Source organism: Leptinotarsa decemlineata, unplaced genomic scaffold (genome assembly GCF_025532065.1).
Source record: "Leptinotarsa decemlineata unplaced genomic scaffold, Ldec_3_MD MMD2_P_RNA_scaffold_5, whole genome shotgun sequence".
Classification (NCBI taxonomy): domain Eukaryota; kingdom Metazoa; phylum Arthropoda; class Insecta; order Coleoptera; family Chrysomelidae; genus Leptinotarsa; species Leptinotarsa decemlineata.
Window position 1 is genome coordinate 2,031,990 of NW_027412532.1, and position 24,806 is coordinate 2,056,795.

Here is a 24,806-nt window from a genome sequence, read left to right on the forward strand (position 1 = left end):
TGAAAGGTTTAAATCACTCCAGTACTTAATAATCATAACATCTCTAGGTATTTTCGTCTGCATGCTATTCGACGATTCACTATGCCATGCTATTGTGGTATCGTAAGAAATGTAAGTTTCCCAGATATTTGACAAGCCATTTACATACACAAGAAAGAGGACTGGCCCCAAAACCGAACCCTGCAGTACACCTGAGCCAATATTTAATTTATGAAACGTTTCATTTGTCCCTCACCATATGACTATGCTCTGTAAGGTATGACTAAATCACCACCTTTGAAATTTTAAAAAATGGTACACCTGAGCCAATATTTAATTTATGAGACGTTTCATTTGTCCTCACCATATGACTATGCTCTGTAAGGTATGACTAAATCGCCACCTTTATACTGAATACTGAAATTTTCAAAAACGGTACACCTGAGCCAATATTTAATTTATGAGACGTTTTATTTGTCCTCACCATTTGACTATGCTCTGTAAGGTATGACTAAATCGCCACCTTTGTACTGACTACTGAAATTTTCAAAAACGGTACACCTGAGCCAATATTCAATTTATGAGACGTTTCATTTGTCCTCGCCATATGGCTATGCTCTGTAAAGTATGACTAAATCACCACCTTTGTACTGACTATTGAAACTTTTAAGAACGGTACACCTGAGCCAATATTTAATTTATGAGACGTTTCATTTGTCCTCACCATATGGCTATGCTCTGTAAGGTATGACTAAATCGCCACCTTTGTACTGACTACTGAAATTTTCAAAACCGGTACACCTGAGCCAATATTTAATTTATGAGACGTTTCATTTGTCCTCACCATATGACTATGCTCTGTAAGGTATGACTAAATCGCCACTTTTGTACTGACTACTGAAACTTTTAAAAACGGTACACCTGAGCTAATATTTAATTTATGAGACGTTTCATTTGTCCTCACCATATGACTATGCTCTGTAAGGTATGACTAAATCGCCACCTTTGTGCTGACTACTGAAATTTTCAAAAACGGCGGAACACGTCTATGAAGTAGAAGAGTTTGGAAAGTTCCTATTGTAGAATTTTCAATAATTTGTATTGAGATCATAGTAACTTGCTTCCCTTTTATTTTTTATATATTTGATGATCTATATGAGTTCATCAACAGTAGTTAAACGCAAAACAAAAGAATTCAATTATTGAAAAATGTTCACGATGAACTATGGGTACAGACAATGTTTCGTTTTTAGCAATTGTACAGTAGGAACAATTATTTTCAACCACACTGGTAACAAGACGAATAATTAAGAAAATTATACGCTGATTTTCGTTTTATAGATGGAAAGCGTAAACATTATACATAAACATACATTTTTAGCCTACCTAAATATTCAAAGAGTTGGAAGAGTTAGTTTGCAATTCCACAGATTAAAATTACTACAGCAGCAGTAAAGGATTAGTTTGTTAACGATGTAACTATTAATAACAGTTCTTGTTAAGCTTTGAAGAGGTATTGCCATAACGAGTGATTTATATTTGCATCTGGGTTGTACTTTGAGTAAATGGAAAATACAGTTTATAAACGTAATATCATCTAGATTTATAATTATGTGAATTTCTACGCATGAAATCAACACCATGAAATTGAAGAAAGTTCCACCACTAATTGCAGTTGGTGCAATAATTACAAATTACAAATGATTCTTGAGCGATCATCAATACGGTTTTCAGAAACAAAGATCAACAGGCTGAAGTATATCACCCATATTTGGAATAACGCAATACACGACGGACTGTGGCTGCTCGTTGTTATGAGGTTCAACTCAGAACACCTCGAACTTTACTGTTTAAGCGCTCTTTCATTACTCTGCGCTCGAGTGGAATAAACTTCGTGACATTTTTCCGATTTAAGAGCGTCTCAAGGAATTTCCTGTGCAGGACCACGATGGAATCAATGGAGTAAATCACCTACAAACATATAATCCAATCTGATGCTTGGTATTAGCTGGGGAAGTAGTTGCCTGCCGAAACAACACCATTTTTACATTTTGGGAGACGATATGTACTGAAAATATATAAATGCAAATCGATACAGATTATCAAAAAAATGTACGATTCGTTTTGAAGATTTTATCAGATCAAGGCTCTACTAGGATAGCAAAGTACTGAGTGTTTGTCATCAACGTGTTGATATGTAAAAGGGTTATTTTGCATATGTCCTATGTTTTAGCTTTTGCACCTAGCAAGGATGCGTATCTGGAAATGGGATTCAACTGTAGAGCCACCTTCTCGGCTTGAAAATTCCTTCCTTATGCCATCATCCAGTGTTTCGCAACATCCAGTTGACATATACGAGCAAAACAGTATGTTTCCTCACGTTCCGTCCAATTGCAATCGATGAATACAATAATTATTATCGATAATTCGCCGTAAATCCTACATGTAATTTGCTTTCAAAGAAAAAACAAATACCTACGAACAATGTAACACGTTCAATGAAGCGTTTCACAATCGAAATGGTGGTGTTGTGGGTATATACCAGACGATTGAAAAATCACAGATGACACAGATGATATCGAAGACTGCGCGTAGGTTGTCTTTTAATGCCTACTGAGAGAGGCAAACTCGAAGACAATAATTCAAGTCTCCAAAGATTGGAAACGAACAGTTTCTAAATTGTGAAGATAATAAAACGAAATTGTTTCCTCCAGCTTTATGAAAATGAGCAACTGATGATGTTGACGTAATATCATGTTACATTAAGGATCTTGGAATTGATTTTGTAGATGGAATTGTTAATATGAAACACAAAATCTTTCGATTTAGTTTCGTCAAACTTATACCTTGAAAAGTTTTCAATATTAACATGAAGATAGGTTAGGTTAGGTTAGGTCCAAAGTGAGTAGGTCTATTCGACCCTCCACCGCAACCCGCACGGATTTATTGTGGCTTACACCTATTCACACTCGACCGAATAAACCTAGCTTCTTAACGAGGCCTATTAGTTTGTATGGTGAGTGGTCTTTCAGGTCAGATGGTACGAGTACGGCCCTGCCGAACTCTAAAAAACCCAGCGGGACAGGCACAAAGTATGTGCTCTGCTGTTTCATTATTTTTCAGAGGCGACACACACTGTCTTCTGACAGTCCGAGCCTCTGCATATGATCATTCAAACGACAGTGACCTGTAAGAAGGCCTGTTAGATATCGTAGTTCATCCCTATTTGTAGTCCAACAACTGTTTGGTATAATAATAATAATAAATGCTTTTATTGAAAGGTTACTCAGTACAAGAGATACTAATCCAACCTAACGAATGGCAGAATTCAACGTCTGCACACGATAAATCAAAGCAGAAATTGCTCTTCCATCCAACCAGTAAGAGATAAATTATATTAATACACATTATTCGCAATCGAACTTAATGAAAAATAGAAGAAAAAAAGAAAAGAAGGGAGAGAAGTTGAAGAAGAAGAAAGAAAAATAGAAAAGAGAGGCAAAAAACGAATAAATGATAATTTGATGTTTTATACAGTGTGACCCATTTTTATTGAAAACACCCCCCTAAAATTTGAAGTTGTAAACCGATTTTAATTTTTTTTTTGAACTGTCAAGTACTGAAAGGTCTACCTTGGGACAAAATTTGAAATGTTTATTAAAGTTTCAGGGCATACTACGATATTTTTTCTTAGTCGAAAATCGAGATTTTTTATTAGCGATTTTTTGATTGCCACTGGATTCAGAGTGCCTCTAAACAGGTGTGACCAAAATTTCATGAAAAATATTCATTAATAACAAAGTTATGACAACTCAAAAATTCGAAAACTCACACAGCTGACAGTCACAAAAAAACACCCTATATCAACAGATATAGCCATGAGAATTTTTTTATGATTTCAACAATAAAGTGCCGCCAGATGAAAAAAAAAAACAAATAGCGTAAATATTTTCAATGAAAATAACGGAATTACATTCAAGTTTTCACGCAAATTAACTAAAACTAAGACCTAATATTTCAATTTAAATCTTAGTTGCCATGGAAATGATATTACAGTTTGACACTTGTGAAAGATTTAAGTGTACTATTGTCAACAATATTCACCTCACAGTTCTTCGAATTATTTTGTGTCATGGCTGCAAGATTGAGATTAAGAGAGAAAATTGAAATTGTACGCCTTTCGGGAGATGTGCTAAAGATGTTTGTAGAGTATTTAATGAGAGACATCCATATCGCCATCGTATTAGCTGCGGTACGGTAAATAAAATAAATAAAATATTCAATGAAACTGGTGCAGTACCGACGAAGCCACTTTCACTACAAATGGAGTAGTGTCATCACAGAATTGTCGTTATTGGGCAGCGGATAATCCTAACTGGGTAATAAACTGTAAAAGCCAGTATTCCCAAAATATCAACGGCTGGTGTAGGATATTGAACGAACGAATTATTGGTCCTTTCTTTTTTGAGTAAAACATTAAGGCGCAGATGTTTCTAGAATTTTTAAACACAGAGTTTTGGGATGCTATTCACGAGCTGCCAATCAATGAACGATCAAATTTAATTGTCCAGTTAGATGGGTGTTCAGTTCATTATGCCAGAGCTGTGATGCAATGGCTTAACGAACATTTTCCAAAACGATGGATAGGCCGTGGTAGTCCGTTTATAGAGTGGCCACCCAGATCTCGAAACCTCACAGTTTTGGACTTTTTTCTCTGGGTACTTCTCACACAAAAGGTTTACTAAACCCGCCCAAGAGATAGAAATGAACTTTGAGCAAAAATTCGACAGGTATGTGCAGATATTAGCCCTCAAGAACAAAGGAACGTAATCAGAAACATTCGTAAGCGCTACGGCACATGTATCGAAATACGTGGTGGATTAGTAGAGGCTACTAGAATATGAGTTAGAATTAATTTCACTAGTTCGGACTTCCATTATCTATTATATAAAATGATTTGAAATCCCTGAAACAAGTAAAAAAGAATAATTAAAAAAAGAATAGTTGAAAATAACAATTATATTGAGCAACAATAAACCTGAAATGAAATGATAGTAAAATAACCTACAAGTAAAAATATAATAATTGAATAAATAAAAATTGAAGGAATGCAAAAAGAAAATAATAAAAATAAAAAAGTGTAGAGATTCCAAGTCACGTTAGTTCACGACGTTTCGATTGTTGGTATCTACAATCGTCTTCGGGTGATGACTGACAGTCATCACCCGAAGACGATTGTAGATACCAACAATCGAAACGTCGTGAACTAACGTGACTTGGAATCTCTACACTTTTTTATTTTTATTATTTTCTTTTTGCATTCCTTCAATTTTTATTTATTCAATTATTATATTTTTACTTGTAGGTTATTTTACTATCATTTCATTTCAGGTTTATTGTTGCTCAATATAATTGTTATTTTCAACTATTCTTTTTTTAATTATTCTTTTTTACTTGTTTCAGGGATTTCAAATCATTTTATATAATAGACAATGGAAGTCCGAACTAGTAAAATTCATCACAAAACATTGTCAATCACCTTCAAACAAACGTTAGAATTAATTGTTGCACTGAATCGAAACATTTCAATAATTAGTTATTAGTTACGTTTATTAAAATTTTTTGCTTCATTGTCAGTTGAATTGTGTGAATGTAATTCAGTTATTTTCATTAAAAATATTTACGCTATTTGTTTTTTTTTTCATCTGGCGGTACTTTATTGTTGAAATCATAAAAAAAATTATATATTGTGACTGTTAGCTGTGTGAGTTTTCGAATTTTTGAGTTGTCATAACTTTGTTAGTTATGAATATTTTTTCATGAAATTTTGGTCACACCTAATTAGAGCCACTCTGAATCCAGTGGCGTAGTGATTTTTTCAATAAAAAAATCGCTAATAAAAAATCCCGATTTTCGACTGAGAAAAAATGTCGTAGTATGCCCTGAAACTTTAATAAACATTTCAAAAATGTGTCCCAAGGTAGACCTTTTAGTACTTGACATTTTAAAAAAAAATTATAGAAATCGATTTACAACTTCAAATTTTAGGGGGGTGTTTCCATTAAAAATAGCTCATACTGTATGTGAAAAATCATGTCACAAACATAATGATAAATTTGATGATGATGATATTCAACTGATTAATGCTATAAAAGAAGAGAACCGGATTGTAGCATAAATCTCTTCAGATTTTTATTGAAACTAAGTGGTGGCAGGGATTTCAATTCAATGGGTAGCCGATTATATAAGCGTGCAATGTTATATGATAAAGATCCTCGAAAAAGAGAAGTTTTATGTTTAGGTGCAGTCAAAAGATGTTTAAATCTCAAATTTAGATTATGTATATCGGTTCTAAAGGACAGTTTCGTAAAAAAGTAGGCAGGTTTCCCAGTGGATATGACCTTATGGAATGTAGTATGCGCCTAGCATCCATGTTCAGCCACTCGAGTTGTTCCAAGTATTGAGACACATGCTCACGTCTCCTTACGCCTGTGACGAGTCTTATGCACGAATTCTGCAATTTTTGAAGTCTCTGTCTGTCAGATTTCAAGAGTCCTGGACCATAAACGTATCTGCATGAGATAGTACCACTGCGTCGCAGAGTAATATTTTTTTTTTTGCTGAAAAGATTTTTACTCGAGTATACTAATTTTAGATTCATATAACCCTTCCTAAGAATCTGAGAAACATGTGCAGTGAAACGCAGAGAATTATCGAGATGAAGGTCTAAATTTTTCGTGACGTCACTTTTTGGTAATTGAACCCCATCGATGGAAATGTTAATCAACTCGCGGCAACGATTCTTTGCATTTGGCCTACCGAAGAGCATGACACAAGATTAAGATGAGTTTACAGAGTGACAATATTTACTTGATTCAGTTATCAGAGAGTGCAGATCATGATTAATTTGTTCTAGCGCAATATTGAGTGAATTTTCATCGAATTGTAAATACAACTGTGTTTCGTCGGCATAACAATGCATGGAAGTGTGAAGAAGGCAGTGTGAGAACTGAGAAGTATATAAAACAAAGGGAAGTAGACCTAAAATCGATCCCTGAGGGATCCCGTTATTTATTTTAATGGTATTCGATTTTTTGTTATTGAGTATGACACACTGAGAACGGTTCAGCAGATAATTCCCAAGCAGAGTGACCACGCTAGAGGCAAAACCCAGGTACTTCAGTATTGCCAGAAGTAGAGAGTGGTTAATACGATCAAATGCTTTAGAATAGTCCAGCAATACTAGAAGACAAAGTTTATTATTGTCGACAGAACATCAACAACTTTCGAAAGAGCTGTTGTGCAGCTGTGGTTTAGCCGGAACCCTGATTGACACCCTTCGAAGGGTGAATAAAAGTATTCGATTGAGCCAATCCTGGAAGATTCTGCCAGAAGTCCATGAATCTTCTTGTCATCCAGGTGTTCAATTTTGTTTAGCAAAGCCTATGACAGGCTCTGTTGCTATGAAGCTACTTGCAGCACCCTCCTTTGCAAGGGAATCAGTAGCTTCATTGCCTTCCAGGCCAGTATGGCCAGGAATCCAGACCAGAGACAATCTGTTAAGTCTTCCTATCGAGGAGAGTCGTTTTTGGCAATTTGCTACCAATTTAGAAGTTGCTCGGTAGAAGCCAAGAGCTTCCACTTGACTGTCCGAGAATATTTTTATTGACTTGTGTATGAGGTTGGATTTATCCAATCTTTCCGCACACAATTCAATAGCGTAAATTTCCGCTTGAAATACAGTCGCATAAGTTCCTAGGCAGCTAGATAACTCTGTCCTTGGTCTGCGACTGAAAACACCTGCACCAGAACCGGAAGGTGTTTTTGATCCATCTGTAAACCAACAACTATCTAGTCTTGATATTCCCTTCTCCCGGAGAATCTAGTCCTCTCTACTCGTGAACAGTACTTTAAAAGACAGTTCGTAGTTGACAGTTGTGGCATAAACTCAGAGGTCATTTCTAGAATTCTGTGACTTTCAATGTCAATCAACAGTCTGTTGCACTCTGCATTAAATTGATTTGTGCAATTGGCAATGTGCACAAGTCTATATGTAGTCCATCTAACCTCTCTCTCCAGAAAAATGTGGAGAGGAGGTAGATCTTGAAGGATCTCTATGGCCGCTGACGGTGTGGTACTGATGGGACTATTGATGGCCAGACAAGTCTGTCTCTGTAAGCCAAAGAGCTTCGCTTGGACCGTTTTCTGTAAAGCCTTCGGCCAACAGACAATTTCACCAAAGCAATCCTAAATCTAGTAGATTATAGGTCTAAGAACACGAGCATTAGACCAAAAAGGAATTGGAAGGTAAAACAGGGAACAAGCTCTCCATTTCAAGCGATGGACTATATAGTAACGCTGAAATAATGGACATAAGGCAACTTTTTGCCCTCTCACTAATCAAGCACCAACGTAAAAATCGCAATCATCAGAGAGGATATAAACTTAATTCCATCGAGATGCCACGAATGTTTAAATCAATTGGATGAAGGAACTCAACCTACCTCGCTCGTAAACTGAATAGTATTACTCCTCTTAGTGTACTAATACAACAAGAATATCTCCGAACAACACGAATTGCAAGGCAAGATTCTACGGAAATATTGCCCATTACTCAGCTCTACTTTTGTGAAGAACACTTTGACGCAAGTATTTACCTAAATTTGTGTATTATAAACCAGTATTATCTTGGTGGAGGATAAAATTCAAAAATAAACAAAATTTTTTGAGGTTATGCCCGATTCTTCTTCTCTTTAATTCACAATCGTCTTTGGATGTACACATCTTGAGCAGACACGTTTTTCACAAACGTGAGAAGCGACACTAGATCCGTGATGTCTTTCTCTGCAGCTTTTCCGGCGATTCCATTCTGCATTTTTCGTTGAACAATGCCAATAATACTACTCGGCGAGTTACCTAATGATAATGCGCATGGTGTGTGAAGTAATTGCACACTTTCTTTATTTTAATAACGAATATCGCGCTCGGCAAAGTACTCTCACTAGCTTTTTAAATTTTTAATAATCAACTGATATATGTACGCTATTAATTATGACATTTCTTGGATAATTGCTTCATTTTATTGCCGTGTGTCCTCGAGAGAGAGAGAGAGAGAGAGAGAGAAGTACCAGTTATACAATACAATACAATTTATTCACCAAATATACAAGTATAGTTTGAATACAACGATTGCTAACAGTGAATGATGGTAAATAAATGCGAAGCGCCCAAAAGAAGGTTTCCCTTGTGCATAGGCGAAAATATTTCAAGTTCTTGAGCAGTTTAAGTTTATAGAATATACAATAAATACATATATATTACAAGAAGATAGATAAGTATAGATAACAGAAAAACATAACATAGATGTTATAAACAAGAAAGCATATACATATAATTATGTTGGTGTACAGTATATATACAAGTTTGCATATGAACAAGTAGGCAAAGCATAGTGTATCTCACTTCAAGTTTTTCCTATCAATTGATCGTTGCATATTTTCTCTCAGGCTATGAAGTCAACTCTTTATCAGTTTTTTTTAGCAAGCCGAATGATCTTTTTCTGCGGAGATCCTTTGGTATTACAGCATATAAGACTATACACAGGTAAGTAAACAAACTTTGACATTTTCGTGTTTATACTCTTGGAATGGTTGTTGTTTTGGCTCATAACTCATAAGCAGTTGTCCAAATATAGTAAACAGTTTTCCAGCGTTATAATCTAGTGTTATCGTCAGATCTAACCTAGTTACGCATCAAAAATCCATCCGACACATGCAGAATTGGCTCATCCGTAATGCTATTGTAACAAGCAGGTGATTGAACATGAACCAGCCTTACACTTGATGGAATGATAATCGTGATTACCGTGTATTCGAGCTATTTCTAATTAGTATTCAAATACGTTTCATCTCTGATAACGGGACATGCTCGTGCGTTATCGTTATTTTCATGCTCTATAAAAATCAGAAGTATTTTTTCATGTTGCTCGATTTCTAACCTAGTTTTTCGACATTTTTCGATCTGTACCATGTTTGGTCGACTATCCATGTAAGTTTTAGCTCATATATAAAATCCCAGCTGCATACAACAGTATTGATAACTTGACAATTTTTTATCAATTACACCATTGTTGCAAAACAAGACTCGATACAACCAAAAGAACTGGAGGTTCCCCAGTTCGAATCTGTGAAAATGAACTGGTGGTGCCCTCAGCATTGTTTTGTTCTGTTCATTATCATTCATACTTTTTTCTTTATGTATATTTTAGCCGTCTTTTGGCGCCCAACGAGGGGCGCCATACATACCAACTTTGAAGTAGCATTATGGAGTGGAACAATAAGGGTAAACTTGCATAGATTGTCTACTATATCTCTCAAAAGTATAAACTGTTGGATAGGATACACCTAGCTCAACATCACCCAACAGATAAACCTAGAAAAGGCGTTTATTTCCTGTCGTAGTTCCTGGATTACCCGCGATATTTCCATATTTCAATCCACTGAAGTTTTTATGAATACATAAAGAACTTTGTAATTTTTATTTCTTGGGCAAACCAACACTGTCCATTTAAGAAAAACTTTTTGTCTAACTTTGTATAAGTAGTCAACAACCAAATACCTTCGAATGAATCATTCAGTGCAATACCATACATTTTGGATTTTACCGTACATGTATCAACTCATTTAATTATGATATGATGTAATTACCTGTCAGTTCATTAATCCAACTAGGTAGCAGAACCAAGATCGGCGAATTTACGAAATATGCCAGTTTAGAAATAAGTTTTAAGAAGGTAAGGTCACCTTTCAGTATTTAATAGCATCCTGTATAAGTGTTATTCAGTGGCAGACCACTATGAAGTTATAGAGTGTTAAGGCAGCCAGTTCCAAGCAAAAAATCTAGTTGAGGCATCATTCTTCAGTCATATTGGTGGAACCGTTTTGTACAATTTCAATCGACTATGGCTTCATCAAGGAAATATCCTCTAGAAATAATATACAGTTTTGACGCTATAGATTCGTTATTGGCAAATTAGTCTTTATGTAATATTTTATATACATAGGCCTATTGGGATTTTGTAGTCTACTATGGAACAAAAACTTGAACACTGATGTATGACAAGAAGAAAAACTAGCTAGTCTTATAAGTATCGGCTTACATTTCTTCTTTTGTATAAAAACTAAAGTGTCATTATGGTTGATACAAATATCTCCTAGAATTCCTACACATGCTATAGTCGAGAAAGGCTTTGGAAAAATATGGGGCAGACATTGAACAACCTGTGAATTTGATGAAAAGAACATCCCTCAAGAATTTGGAGTACGAAACTTCAAACACGTTATCTGAACTGTTATCAAGTACAGGTGATACAAATATCTTCAAGGTGATTCCTATAAAAGATGTAACATAAAATGAATAACATACCTACATATGTGATAGTCAAGGAAGAATTTAGAAAAATATGGTGCAGACATTGAACAATCTCTGAATTTGATGTGAAGAACATTTCTCAAGAATCACAAGCTATTGGGGCAAGCATCTGCTTACATTTCTTCTTTGGTATTACAAACTGAACTGTTATTAAGTACAGGTGATGAATAACACACCCTTCAAGAAGTCCTACACAAGCGACAGTCGAAAGAAAACTTTGGAAAAATGTGGGACAGGCATTCAACAACCTATGAATTCGATGTATAGAACATTTCTTAGGAATTTGAACTACAGAACGTTATCAATGGTCATCAGGGTCATAAAAGTTGATCAAAATATTTCCAATAAATGTAACCGGGTAACCTCATCATTTATCATTTCTGTTAGAGTTTTCTGTCCATCCCATAGATTGTGCTTTGTGTGGCGTGATGTCAGTGATTACTTATGCTCATGCTAGTTTTTGGGAAATAATTTAATACAGCAATGTATTAGCTAATTAGATGACGAATGATTTGTTTTTGGGAGTCAAGTTTCAACTATCTCCCATAATGTTTTAGCGAATTTTTCACTGAACCTAATAGAGTGTCTACCCCGCTAGTTTTGTAAGAATTTTTGTAACAAGTTCAACCAGGAATCACTACGTTAGTGATAAAACAGCTCTCATATATTCATCGTCACACCACGTTCACACAAAGCATAATCTTCGAACATTTCATAACGTCAAGTCACAGCAGTGGAACGAAATATGTCGACAAACAAGTCTTTAGAAAAATAATTATTTCCTTCTTCTGAAATGTCGATTTCTAAAGGTGGGTTTACATGCAGTTATGAAGACATACATGTGACTTTTATTACATGTGAAAGTGCAATATAACACTAATGTTATAACAAAAAGTAAAACCTCACTTTGAGGTTATCCAAAATTATTTTGTGGACCTTTTTAATGTTTTCGTCGAAAACAGACTGTTTGGGGCGTCCACTGACTTTGGTACACTGAGAGATGTTGGTACACTGAGTTTATATTTGAGTTGAGTCCTCTGATGTTGCAGAAATCGATTTTGAAGTTGTTAGTGTGGGTCTCTTGGACTGTGGCCTGTGGACTGAAGTAAGGAAGACCCTGCTGACCGTCATAAATAGTGGTTTTTGAATAACTTCTGCAGGATGATGCCCTTGAATCCGCTTCCACCCGGAGATCAGATTGGGGAGCATTTTACCTACGAAATATTTTGACCCTAGAAGCGCCATCTTGCATCGTTCTCGGTGCTCTCATCACCTCGTATAAACTCAGCCAACCTCTTCTCAACAGTTGATTTTCCTAGTGCAGAATCCGAATAATTTTCATCAAGGCAAGCCTTGGCTCTAACAGTATTTTCCCCCCGCCAAAAAGCAATGTTTCACCAACATAAGGAATTTCTTTTTATCCTTCAAACTGATAAAAGTTGCTTCACTCAAAATGTTCATCTCACAAACTAATAATCCGATAGCTGTGAAATCTGTATACATGTCTTTTGAAGGTTGGGGTTAACTAAAAGTCATATGAATTCAATACTATAAGCGCCATCTTGGGGTTAATCTAGGAAGTTTTCCGCCTAACTTATACGTATCCTAAAGCAGAAACAGTAGTCTAATCAACAAGTTCAAAAACATGAAAAATAGAGATAAAGGTCCTAAAAATATGAGCGATAGCTCATTCGATTCGGAATCATCTGTAGAAAAATATTTTCGAAGGATTTTGGTGCACGTAAAAAATTGCTATTGTTATTAGCAAAATAAGATTTCAAAAAAATGGTATTTAGTTTTTCGTTAATAACTCAAAAAATATTGACATTTAAGCAATTTTGAAAACAGCTCGTTGAAGAGGAGGAAATTTCCGATAAAAAAGTCTTAACTTCCGAAACTCTATCTCCATTATTTATAATTTTAATTTGACGTTGAAAATATGATTCCGCGCAGCTGTTACGGCATGCGCGCGCTGTCGCTAAAGAGAGTTTATTAAAAAAAAAATTTTTTTATAACATAAAATGTCATTTTAAAAATTTGAAAAAAATCTAGTATCTTCTTAACACTTGAATGAATCGAGTCCCGTAGAAAAAAAAGTTTCGTCACCGTTTTTCAAAAAGTTATTCAGTTGTTAACTAACAGATTTTTTCCAATCTCCGTTGGCATAAATAATGGGATAAAAGGTATAAATAATTGGCCAATAAATTTTAAACTTCCTGGAGCCCTTTTGACATATAAACTTCATACGATCCTGCAATAAAAATTTATTAATTTGTTAATTATGATTTTTTATAACTATTGCAAAATAAATTATCTAAAAATTGTTGATGAAAATTTTATTTTCGCATGATATTTAGCTAAGTCTGTTTTCACATTGAACAATGGCAGTTATTAACATAGGACATGAATTTTCTACGTAATTTGTTTATCAAATCGTTTTAAACAAATAGAGAAATTCAATATTTTTGAAACATTTTTTTTGCTATTTTGTTGTCTAGAGATTTTTTAAAAAATTTCCCAATTTTAATTTTTAATTGTTTAAAATCGATATTTTTTATATTTCGATTGTTTAAATAATTAGTTACGAAATAATTTTGCTTTTAAAAATCATAATTTACACTTTTCAATAGTTTGTCAAAAAAAATTTATTTAGTATTTAATTGTTCATTAGTTTAACAATTTGTTATGAACAAATATTGACCAACGTTATATTTTTTTCTGAAGCAGAAAAAAATTATAAAAACAGCTATAAATGATATTAGAAAGTATTATAATAAATTTAAAAAAATGTATGGTACTTTTTTATATATAGCTGTTTTTATAAGTTTTTTCTGCGGCAGAAAAAAATATAACGTTGGTCAATATTTGTTTATAACAAATTGTTAAACTAATAAACAATTGAATAATAAATAGAAACATGTTTTTTGCCTATTGAAAACTATTGAAAAGTGTAAATTATGATTTTTAAAAGCAAAATTATTTCGTAACTAATTATTTAAACAATCGAAAATTAAAATTAGGATTTTTTTTTAAATCTCTAGACAAAATAGCAAAAAAAACTTTCAAAAATATTGAATTTCTCTATTCGTTTAAAACAATTTTATAAACAAATTACGTAAAAAATTCATATCCTATGTTAATAACTGCCATTGTTCAATGTGAAAACAGACATAGCTAAATATCAATTAAAAAAAATGTATTAACAATTTTCAGATATTTCATTTAGCAATAGTTACAAAAAAATCATAATTAACAAATTAATAAATATAAACTCTCTTTAGCGGCAGCGGGCTTATGCCGTAACAGCCGCGCGGAACCCCATTTTCAACGTCAAATTAAAATTATAAATAATGGAGATAGAGTTTCGGGAGTCGGGACTTTTTATCGGAAATTTTCCCCTCTTTAACGAGCTTTTTTCAAAATTTCTTAAATAATAATAGTTTTTGAGTTATTAACGAAAAACTAAATACTTTTTTTTAAATCTTATTTTGTTAATAGCAATTGCAATTTTTTACTTGCACCAAAATCCTTCGAAAACATTTTTCTAGAGATGATTTCGAATCGAATTGAATATTTTTAGGACCTTTATACCTATTTTTCAGGTTTTTGAAATTGTTGATTAGACTATAGGTACTTCAGGTTCCACTGGAGCACGGCGAATCATAACGGACTTCGTTCACTCCAATACAAAATCGACTGTCGAAGCGTTTTTGAAAAATTACTGTTAGTATCGTAAAGCTACGTGGACACAGACTTGGACTACTCTGTATATTTCGTTTGTTGATCGCATATCGAAGACATTCGCATCGATAATCGTTCAAAAGCGAAAGCGTGTTACTGCGGTCTTCCTGGCTAACAAATCATACGGAAACTTTTCAGATTTTGTTAAATTGAATAGTTGAGTACGCAATTAGGTCGATATGCAATCCAGCGAGATGATTTAGTGCAAGAGAAAGACGAAATTATAGTCGTACATTTATGATCGTAAAACGGTTTATCACCATTTCTTTGACGTGGACTGCCAGAATCGATAGATTCATGTCATACGTTTGAATAATGGTTCTACTGATTGATGATGGATATCACTGCATACGAGATTCATAAGTGACATTATGTAAATCGAAATAGAGTGCCGATATTATGGAAAATTATAAGAATAACTCCAAACTAGAAACCTTAGAATTTTCTTTGAATGTTATACGAGGTCTGTTCAAAATATAAGGTCAACTTTAATTTTTCGGTACGTCCTTGAGCTGTCTTAGCGATTCGGTGATCTCCTCCATCGTCGCAAAACGCGACCAAAAAACTTCAGGTATATAAACAGCTAACCCTTGTCTTTAGATTCAGTATCAATTTGCTTCTCCTGAAGATGCTAACCTTCTTAGCGAAACGCGCGTCGAATGCAAAAATATCAGTTTGGTGTTAGGGTAATTGATCTCTAGAAAAAGTTTTCAAAAACCGGTTTGCAAAACCACTCGCTACCTCACCTAACCCCTCAAACACAGGGCACTGATGAAGAAATATTGTGAAACGGACAAAAAGTTAGTATTCAGCCAGTCCAGCTAGCTGAGCCTTTATTCCTCAACTACATTTGATAGCACGTTCACTATCTGGGAGTCTAGGGGCCACGGGCAAGAAATGTTCATGACTGTACTTTTATTTTTATTGCCGTTCCAATTGGGAATGGATAGACTATAGCTGATAAACCAGACACTCTAGCTACTTGTCTGATAGATTGTTGATTATCCATTTGTACACGTCCCAAAACTGTAGCTTCAACACCGTCATTTCTGACAGGACGGGATACTTCATGTTTTCTATCTACTTTTGGTTCTGCGAAAACTAGATTCAACAAAAACTACCAGTGGAGAAAAAACTAACAGTGTCGTCTATTTCAAAACGTTTACGACGAATTAAATACATTCTACAAATCTAGAAGACCTGCGACAGAGAATTGTTCCGGAATGCCGATTTCTGACTCCGGACATCTTCAAAAATATAAGGAACGCTTTCGAAAGTAGACTGTATTATTGTATGAAACTAGAGGTCATTTTGAACACTTCATCCGTTGATTGCGTTGCCTTTGATATTACTTTTGTTGATTTCCTCAATAAAATGAGCGACAGCGAATAAAACGTTCAACACTTCATTTCTCAATAACGAATAAACCAATTTAGAAAAAAATTACAGAAGTAATAGAGGGACAAAAAACCGCTCAAATGATGTATCACTCGAGCCCCCCCCCATGCCATTGAAAAAAATAGAGCGGAGTAGTTGCTTGATTTCCATATCAGAATTAGTCCCCATAGAAATCAAAATTGACGTGTTCTTTGGAATTTTCGAGTACATGTCCGTTTCTGACTGACAGGGGCGGGTAAGTTTTCATTAGAAAGCCCTGTATATATGGCTGATAGGAAGACAGAGAAAGTTGATGACTGACTCAACACGTAAATCCATTTTGTTACTACTTTTTCAGCAATTAAAACAATTCATATCTCTGCCTACTCTCGTTAATGTAATTACGGTTTTGCGGTGATTTCCACAAGTTTTGCTGTTACAACTACATGTAACGTTTTACTTCCTGTTCTGCTACGAACATTTTTTGCTTGTCCTAGACCACTCGAAGTCCTACTGTAAGGCAATTACTCATAAAACGAGTAAAATTATTTCGTTGCGCAACACAATTTAACCTTGACTTTGCTCTTAATTGCGCTCTAATTGAAGCACAATTATTACTAATTTCTGTTTTCACAGTAAACATTTCAGTCAAACGTTTCCGAGGGGAAACATGAATGTTCCTTAATGTGAAAACTGACTGACAATTATTTGTTATACAAGGGTGGTTCTAGAAGTACTCGTCCTGACCTAGAGATGGCGGTAGTTGTTTAAAACGTACACAATCTATAAAGGGTATGTTTCAAATTTGAAGACGCTGTGTTGTTTAGTATTCGTTTGGCAGCTCAGAGTAATAATAAGGTAAAGAGTTGCCATGCCAATACAATACATGTGTTTTGAAACGGGTATCGTACTATCCTTTTCTGTATAACTTTTGGGCGAGGGGGGGTGGCGGGTAATGAGAGGTTATGGAGAGATTGTTTACATTTGAAGCAACAAAGTTATGCTGCCTTCAATGTAAGGATGGAAAAGGCCTCTCTATTGTCTTTTGTTACTCTGAGTTTGGCAGCTATCAATAACGAACGTTTCAGGTGAATTTGTGAAAATGGAGAAAATTAGTCATCTTTATGTGGTACTATATATCTATTTGAAAGATTTCAGTCCAACCACTATAAATGACGCACTGGATTTTACTCTGGGCGAGCCTGAACCTTAGTTTACAACAGTAAAATATTGGGTAGCAGAGTTTAAATGAGGCAGTACGAGCTGCGAAAACGAGTATCGCTGTGGTCGACCAAATGAGGTGACAACTCCAGAAACGGTGAAGAAAATCCATAATGCGGTAATGAATGCTCATTTTTGCCCACACTCGAGCAAAAACAGTGTCTTGAAAATGTTTCAATTGAGTATCAAGCGATGAATTCACAGCAACAAAGAGAATTCTTGCGTCGTTTCATAACCATGGATGAAGCATGGATCCATCATATCCATCTCAATAAAAAGTCATCCACACCGACTTCAGCAAATCTCTTTAATAAAGTTTTGTGACTAATCTTATCAAAGGCCTTACTGAAGTCGGTGTATACAACATCAATCTGAACCTGTGTATCATCGAGTTTAACAAAACATCGGAAATCCTATTTAATTCGTTTCTATCGACCTATGGGGGGAGAAGCCATGCTGTTCACTGATTATGATGTCCTTGACCGTATCAAGGATGTTATTATATATTATTTTTGCCAAATACACATAATTTACTGATCAGCCTATAATTCTCAACATTGTGTCTGTCGCCGCCGACAAGGTTGTTCTTGCAATGCTTAACAATGGAAACAGGTATATCATCAGGACCTCCACATTTTTTTATATCTAACGAGTTAATAGCTGTCAGTAATTTTCTATTTTTGTATTGACGAATCTCAACATATTTTGAATGACAAAAATGGCAATAAACGAAGTGAATTAAATCGAATTATCGAAAATCGCATCCAAATTGCAATCAAATCTCGAAAGAACCAAGTACAGATAATCTCATGACAACCAAATTACAAGCATCATTGATTTCACGATAGGTACTTTGTATTGCGGAAATTCAATACGGATTCCATCGCAATCGCTATCTTACAAACATCGATTCTACAATATCGCCCGTTTCGTAATATGAATTGTGCTACAATTTCAATTGTTGTTATCGCAACTTGCTCGTTAAACTTTCCTAATAATTATCTCAGTATTTTTCCCGTATAGTTCGTTACCTTTGTCATTTTCTGTAAATAACTTTCACTCGAGATTATAGGAAGCTTACGACCATACGTTCCGTTCAAAATATGAGCGAGTATCCTTACATACAAGTTATATAATATAAAATACATATATCCGCATAAAACGAATTGATTTGTTGGGGAAATGTGGTGCCTCCGGTGTTTCTTTGATTTTGGTTGACAACGCTGTTGGTTGTGGACTGCCAAGTAATCAGTTGTGTTAGCAACACCATGTCGCGCGACCAAATCGCAAGACCGCGACGCGCGGATGAATCGCGCGGACGAAACACAACTACATGAAAAATTGGACGAACTTTATATTACCAGTACTTTTCAATAGTTAATTACTCACCAAATATTGAGTGTCCTGAAAACAAAACAAGGCGCAACTATGTTGACTATTGACTTGCAAAATTTCCATTCCCGTCGTGTATTTGCCTCATAAATAACGATATTTTAAACCTCACCATATACGTGAAACCAAAAAAAACTCATCGGTAACCTCGATATTTATGGCGTGCAACGCGAATTTATTAGCAATGTAATGCGTTTAATTGCGATCTCGGACTTGCATGATTTATTCAAGGGCTACGGCACCTCCCGGAGAACCTGCATCAGTTTGAGAATGGTCTTGTTCCAAAGTAAGACGTGATTGCGACCTATCCTGTATTTATTTTGGGCTGTCGATTGAAGTTTATAATCGGATCAAGGGCACTTGAACTTAAAATTTTAACGACAGTGTTTTCATTGCATTATAAAATGGTGATATCTTGAAGGAAAGAAAAACAATTTCGTATTTTAATTTTACACTGCTTCTTGTTCGAAAAAAATACCGTTAAAGCGAAGCAATGCCTTGAAAAGTGTTATAACGACTCCGCTCCATTAGAATGAACAATTAAAAGTTGCTTTGCTGACTTCAACCGTGGTAGTAGATGATGCAGAACGCAGTGGAAGCCCAAATATGGCACTAACACCATGAAACATTGAAAAAATCCACAAAATCGTTTTGAATGATCGGAAGGTAAAGTTACGTGAGATACCTGGCGTTGTAAAGGTATCAAAAGAACGTGTTGGGTTTCATGATAATTTGACTATAAGAAAGCTCTATTCAAATTGGGTGGCGCGCGAGCTCACTGTTGACCAAAAACAAGGACGTCTTGATGATTTTGAGCAGTGTTTGGTCATGTTTAAACATAAAAAACCGGAATTTTTGCATCGATATGTGATAATTGTTGAACCATGGATCTATCACTTCACTCCGGACTCAAAACGATCGACATCTGAGTGAAGAGAGTAGATCACCACCATCGATTCTGCAGCCAATAAGAGCGTAGCAATTTGTCACATGACCAGTTTGTTCGATTGGTTACGCTATCGGTGCGGTTGGGTTGAGTCTAACCGAACCTAACCTAACCTAAGCTAACCTAACCCAACCCAACCGCACCGATAGCGTAACCAACCGAACAAACTGATCATGTGACAAATTGCTAGGCTCTCATTGGCTGGTGTCACAAAATCGGTGTTGGTGATCTACTGAAGAGCAACTGGTGAACCTCGTTCAAATCGTCCGAAACCACAACAATCGGCTGGAAAGGTTATAGCCTCGGTAATTTGGGATGTGGGTAGTTTAATATTCATCGACTATCTTGTGAAGAGAAATATCATCAACAGTGGAGCGTTTGATAGCCGAAATTGCGAAAAAAAGACACCACACAGTCACTTTTTTATGATAAAAACCGACGTTTTTGTTGAATGGAAATTCCAATTTTATTAGAATTCTTGCTATTGAAAAAAACCCGAAACGCAAATTATGCACTGTCAATATAATGGAAAGTGTTTTTTATGTTAATTTCTCGTCGAAATCCTAAATAAGCGCATTTTTAAAGACCAACCCACATATTTTTTCCAATAAAAACGACTTTTTGGACTAGCCTAACCCAACCTCGTCCAACCCAAATCGTGTAGCCCAAGTCAACCCAACCTCATTCAACCTAACTTCGTCAACGCTAACTGAGGTAACCCAAGTCAACCCAACCTCCAAGTCCACCCCAAATAGCCTAACCCAAGTCACCAACCTAACCGCGTCTAACCTACCCTCCTTCTCCCTAGTCTCTGTCTAACCCAAAACCTAACCTAACCCAACATAACCTACACCCAATTCCGCTATTTTACATCAGATGGCCCTACAATCAAATACTAATTTCGCTATTTTACATCATATGGCGCTACAGAAGAATAATAATTACGCTACTTCATTCCAGATGGCGCCACCTGTATTTTTACATTTTTCACTCTAAAATCCAACTAGTTTTCAACACGTAGAATCGCTACTTTCGTACAGGCACCGATCTGATAGCGCCTTAAGGATTTTCCTGTAGTGCTTGTGTTTTATCCTTAAAAAAAATTGAAGAAGATGAAGAAAATGCTGCTTCATCAAGACACTGCACAATGTTACAAATCAATGAAAATGATGGCAAAATTACATGAAATGGGCTTCAAATTACTCCCGCACATACCAGAATCGCCAAATTTTACTCCCAGCGACTACTGGCTATTCGCAGACTTCAAAAAAATGCTCACCGGTAGGAAATTTCGCTCGAACGAAAAGGTTATTGCTGAAACTGACGCACATTACCTTAATGAATAAAGCCAACTTTGAACAAAAAAAAAGCCTTTTCTTCCTTAGGCCCGTGACTTTTCAGTCCATGTCTCATAGTTGAAATTCTTCTGCTGCTGTTCCAAGTTGCTAAACACCAGCTTCAAAAGAAATATGTTTATTACAACATTGCTGTTAAATACACGATCCAAGCGGTTTCAGTGCGTGCTGCAGCAGATTCATTGCGGTAATTTTGGTAAAGGTAATCCGCAAACTCCTGGTAGGGTGTCTTGGTAAGAGGCATCTCCTTCCACAAATCTGGCATTAAGTATGCATAAGTCTCGGCAATTGCTGCATAAGTTGCCTTGGCGAAATTATCCAGCGTACCAGTGGATCCCTTGACTGATGTAAAGCAGTCTTCAATACATGTCATCTGCAGTAGTTTCTTGGGAACAGGGGCAGGAACAATACCAGTAGCACGGGGAGCTGGAATGGGACGTACAGTTACAGACCCGCATTTTCCGGTGACTTTGCAAGGCACTGTGTGAGGTTGACCGATTTCGTTACCCAAGTAACCTCTACGGACTCAGCTTGGCTAAGATGATGGCTCCACAGATAGCAGTAGCAGCTTCTTTGCTGCACTTCACTCCCAAACCAATGTGGCCTTTGCTATCACCGATAGCTATGAAAGCCTTGAAACGAGTACGTTGACCAACACGAATCTGTTTCTACACAGACATGATCTTCAAACCCTCATCATTCAGTTCTGATCCAATGAAGAAATCGATGATTTCATACTCCTTGATTGGCAAAGGAAACAGGTAGATCTTCCCCAAAGAGCGGACCTTATCATCTTTTACCAACCGTCCTAGCTTAGTTAAAGGCACCCATTCCTTCTGGTCTTTCTTTCCGCGACCACGGCCTCTACCGCGCCCACGGCTACGACTTCTGGGGCCCCCTCGGTCACGTCCTCTACCACCACTACCGAATCCATCACGGAAACCGCCACGGCCACCGGCTGGAGCTGCGTCCGCCATTGTTTAATACTTCCTCCAGCACTGTTGTCGAACGAACCTATTGGAATGTGCTGTTGTTTTGGGGCGGATAAAGCAAATTTTTGATCCATTGATTAGCAGAAGTCTTACTTATAAGATAGACAACTTCATAAGTTCATTGACAGTTTGGAAAATATCTAATCAGATCTTTTGATTATTTCCGCATGAACGAGAAAAGTATCTAGACACTTTTTTTAAAGATTTGTAACTTCATATTCATTGAGTTTTGTGACATATAACGCAGGGCGGAACTTAACAACTGATATCTAAAAAAATGGATTTGGAAGGCTTTAACCGCTTTCTGAGGTTGGACATGAAAGAACAAAAAAATTGTAGTAGAGAGGGTGAGTGTAAGCCCACAGCATTTAGGCTACATGTGACCCACGTTTTTTCCAGAAATTCCTTTCCCGGTTTTTTCTTTTGTAGCGATTGAGATACCAACCAGTTCTGTTTGGACCACGCTGGTATTTTTTCCCATTCCCTACTTAATCCTTAGGCTTAGTGATCTGGAGTACACTATTGCATACTATTCAGCTATAAAGGCCATAGCATTTGTCCAACTTCAACGACGTGATTTGCTGATGATGGTGAAAACATCAAAATTTTAACAGACACGGTGGTTGAAAATCTACCAATGTCGCTGAAGAATATACAGGGTGTCAAATTGCAAGGAGGGCACTTTTAAGGACTAGTTGTAGTACCCCGGTTAAACCCCCTAGAAGGGGTAGATACCCTCAGAATTTTAAATGGAAAGGGGGGTCAAGTGGCACATCATTTTGATTGGCGTTCAATTCTGCTTCCATTGGTACCCTGACTTATTATTTTTTGAAAAATAGCGTTCTCAACTAACAAAAATAATTATTAGCACCACTATACTGAGATGCATGGTCAGACCAGAACTGGTAAGAATATTACGTGGTACCGTTCCAACCCTTTATTAGGGGTGACCCACAAAACAGGGCAAGCTAAATAAAACCGTTTAAAAATATAGCACTTTCTGCTCTAGAACCGAATCCGATCTATCGATTCCAGCACAAGGAATTGAAAAATATTGAAAACGTATTTATGTGTGTACTTCATATATACTCAAAAATGTTGCGCCTATGATGGATCAGACACCAAAGATGTAAAGTATGTCTGGTGTTGTGATTTATTCCAATTTATTATGAACTGATTACAATTGTCTGGCGTCGTGGACAAAATCAATACGACCGCGAATTGGGTCATAACGACCTAGGTGACCTAGTTCCGGTTAAATAGATCGCAGTTTGAGGGAAAATAGGCGCAATCAATAATCTGACAAAAATATTTTTCAAGAATGAACATGTTTGAATGGGGATACCATATTATGACAAAATGTGAGCGACAGGACATACACACATATGTGGCCTGTTATTGCTAGCACATGTTCTGCCACTGCTGATTTTTTCGAACTTGAACAGAACAGAAAATGGTTGACTTTTTCAATTCACTAGGAATAATATAATACAATCAATGGTTCAGAGAGTTATTCAAATGGTACTTCAATGAATTCAACATCTGGTGTTATGATGTTGGATTTCAGATGGTGTGGACTATACGGTTTTCAGAGTTTCAGAGTGTCACTCTTTATTATCATCTACCTCAGTTGTCAATATTGAAATGAGATACTTAGAGCTTTGAGCTCAGCCGCATAACATGACCAAAAGGACTCCCTCTTTCCACTTGTATTGAAATATTTATGGCAACTAGCAATTTCTGTGGCTTTTCGGTGTTTAGCTTTAGTCTATGATGTGTAAGCTTCATCTTCGAAATCTGAAGCAAGGACCTTCAAATATTCATAATGTTTGTGATATAAGGGTGGTGAATGAAATACTTTCGTATAGAGATACACACTGACCTAAGCCATAGACATAAATAGCAGGTGTTCTAAAACATAGCCCTGCGGTACACCGAATTGTTTACCTCTGAAAGTGGATAAACTGCTGCTATAACAAACAGGTTCTTCGTAGAAGATAAAGAGGAATAGTTGGACACACACCCCGAACCATTACTCCTTCCATACAAAAGGAAATAAACGAACGCAAATTACAACGAACGATTCTGACGACCTTGTCGCAATCATGATTCATCGCATTTTTAATATGAATTTATCTCTGGCGTGTTTGCCAACGATTCGACGGGAGGCACGAGAGAACGAAAGTTCTGGTAAAACTCGCGTCGAATACGTGAAAACTGCGGCAATTTCGGTGATGGCACGAAGACTATACATCCTTTATTATTTTATCCTTCATCAGTCGATAAAGGTTGGGCCGTATAGGGCAGGGCAGGGCGGTGGCAGACACAAAAAGCCCTTCGAGGTCGCGAGGTGAACGACAGTCACCTGCCGGA

The 24,806-nt window shown here is 36.2% G+C and overlaps 1 protein-coding gene and 1 pseudogene across 5 annotated transcripts in view; both read right to left on the reverse strand.

Moving 5' to 3' along the window:
* jvl (javelin-like) overlaps nt 1–24,806 on the reverse strand; it is a 173,300-nt gene that overhangs the window by 125,958 nt on the left and 22,536 nt on the right. The gene's annotated exons all lie outside the window — the stretch shown is intronic.
* On the reverse strand, nt 20,284–23,099 carry LOC141479920 (small ribosomal subunit protein uS5 pseudogene; annotated as a pseudogene).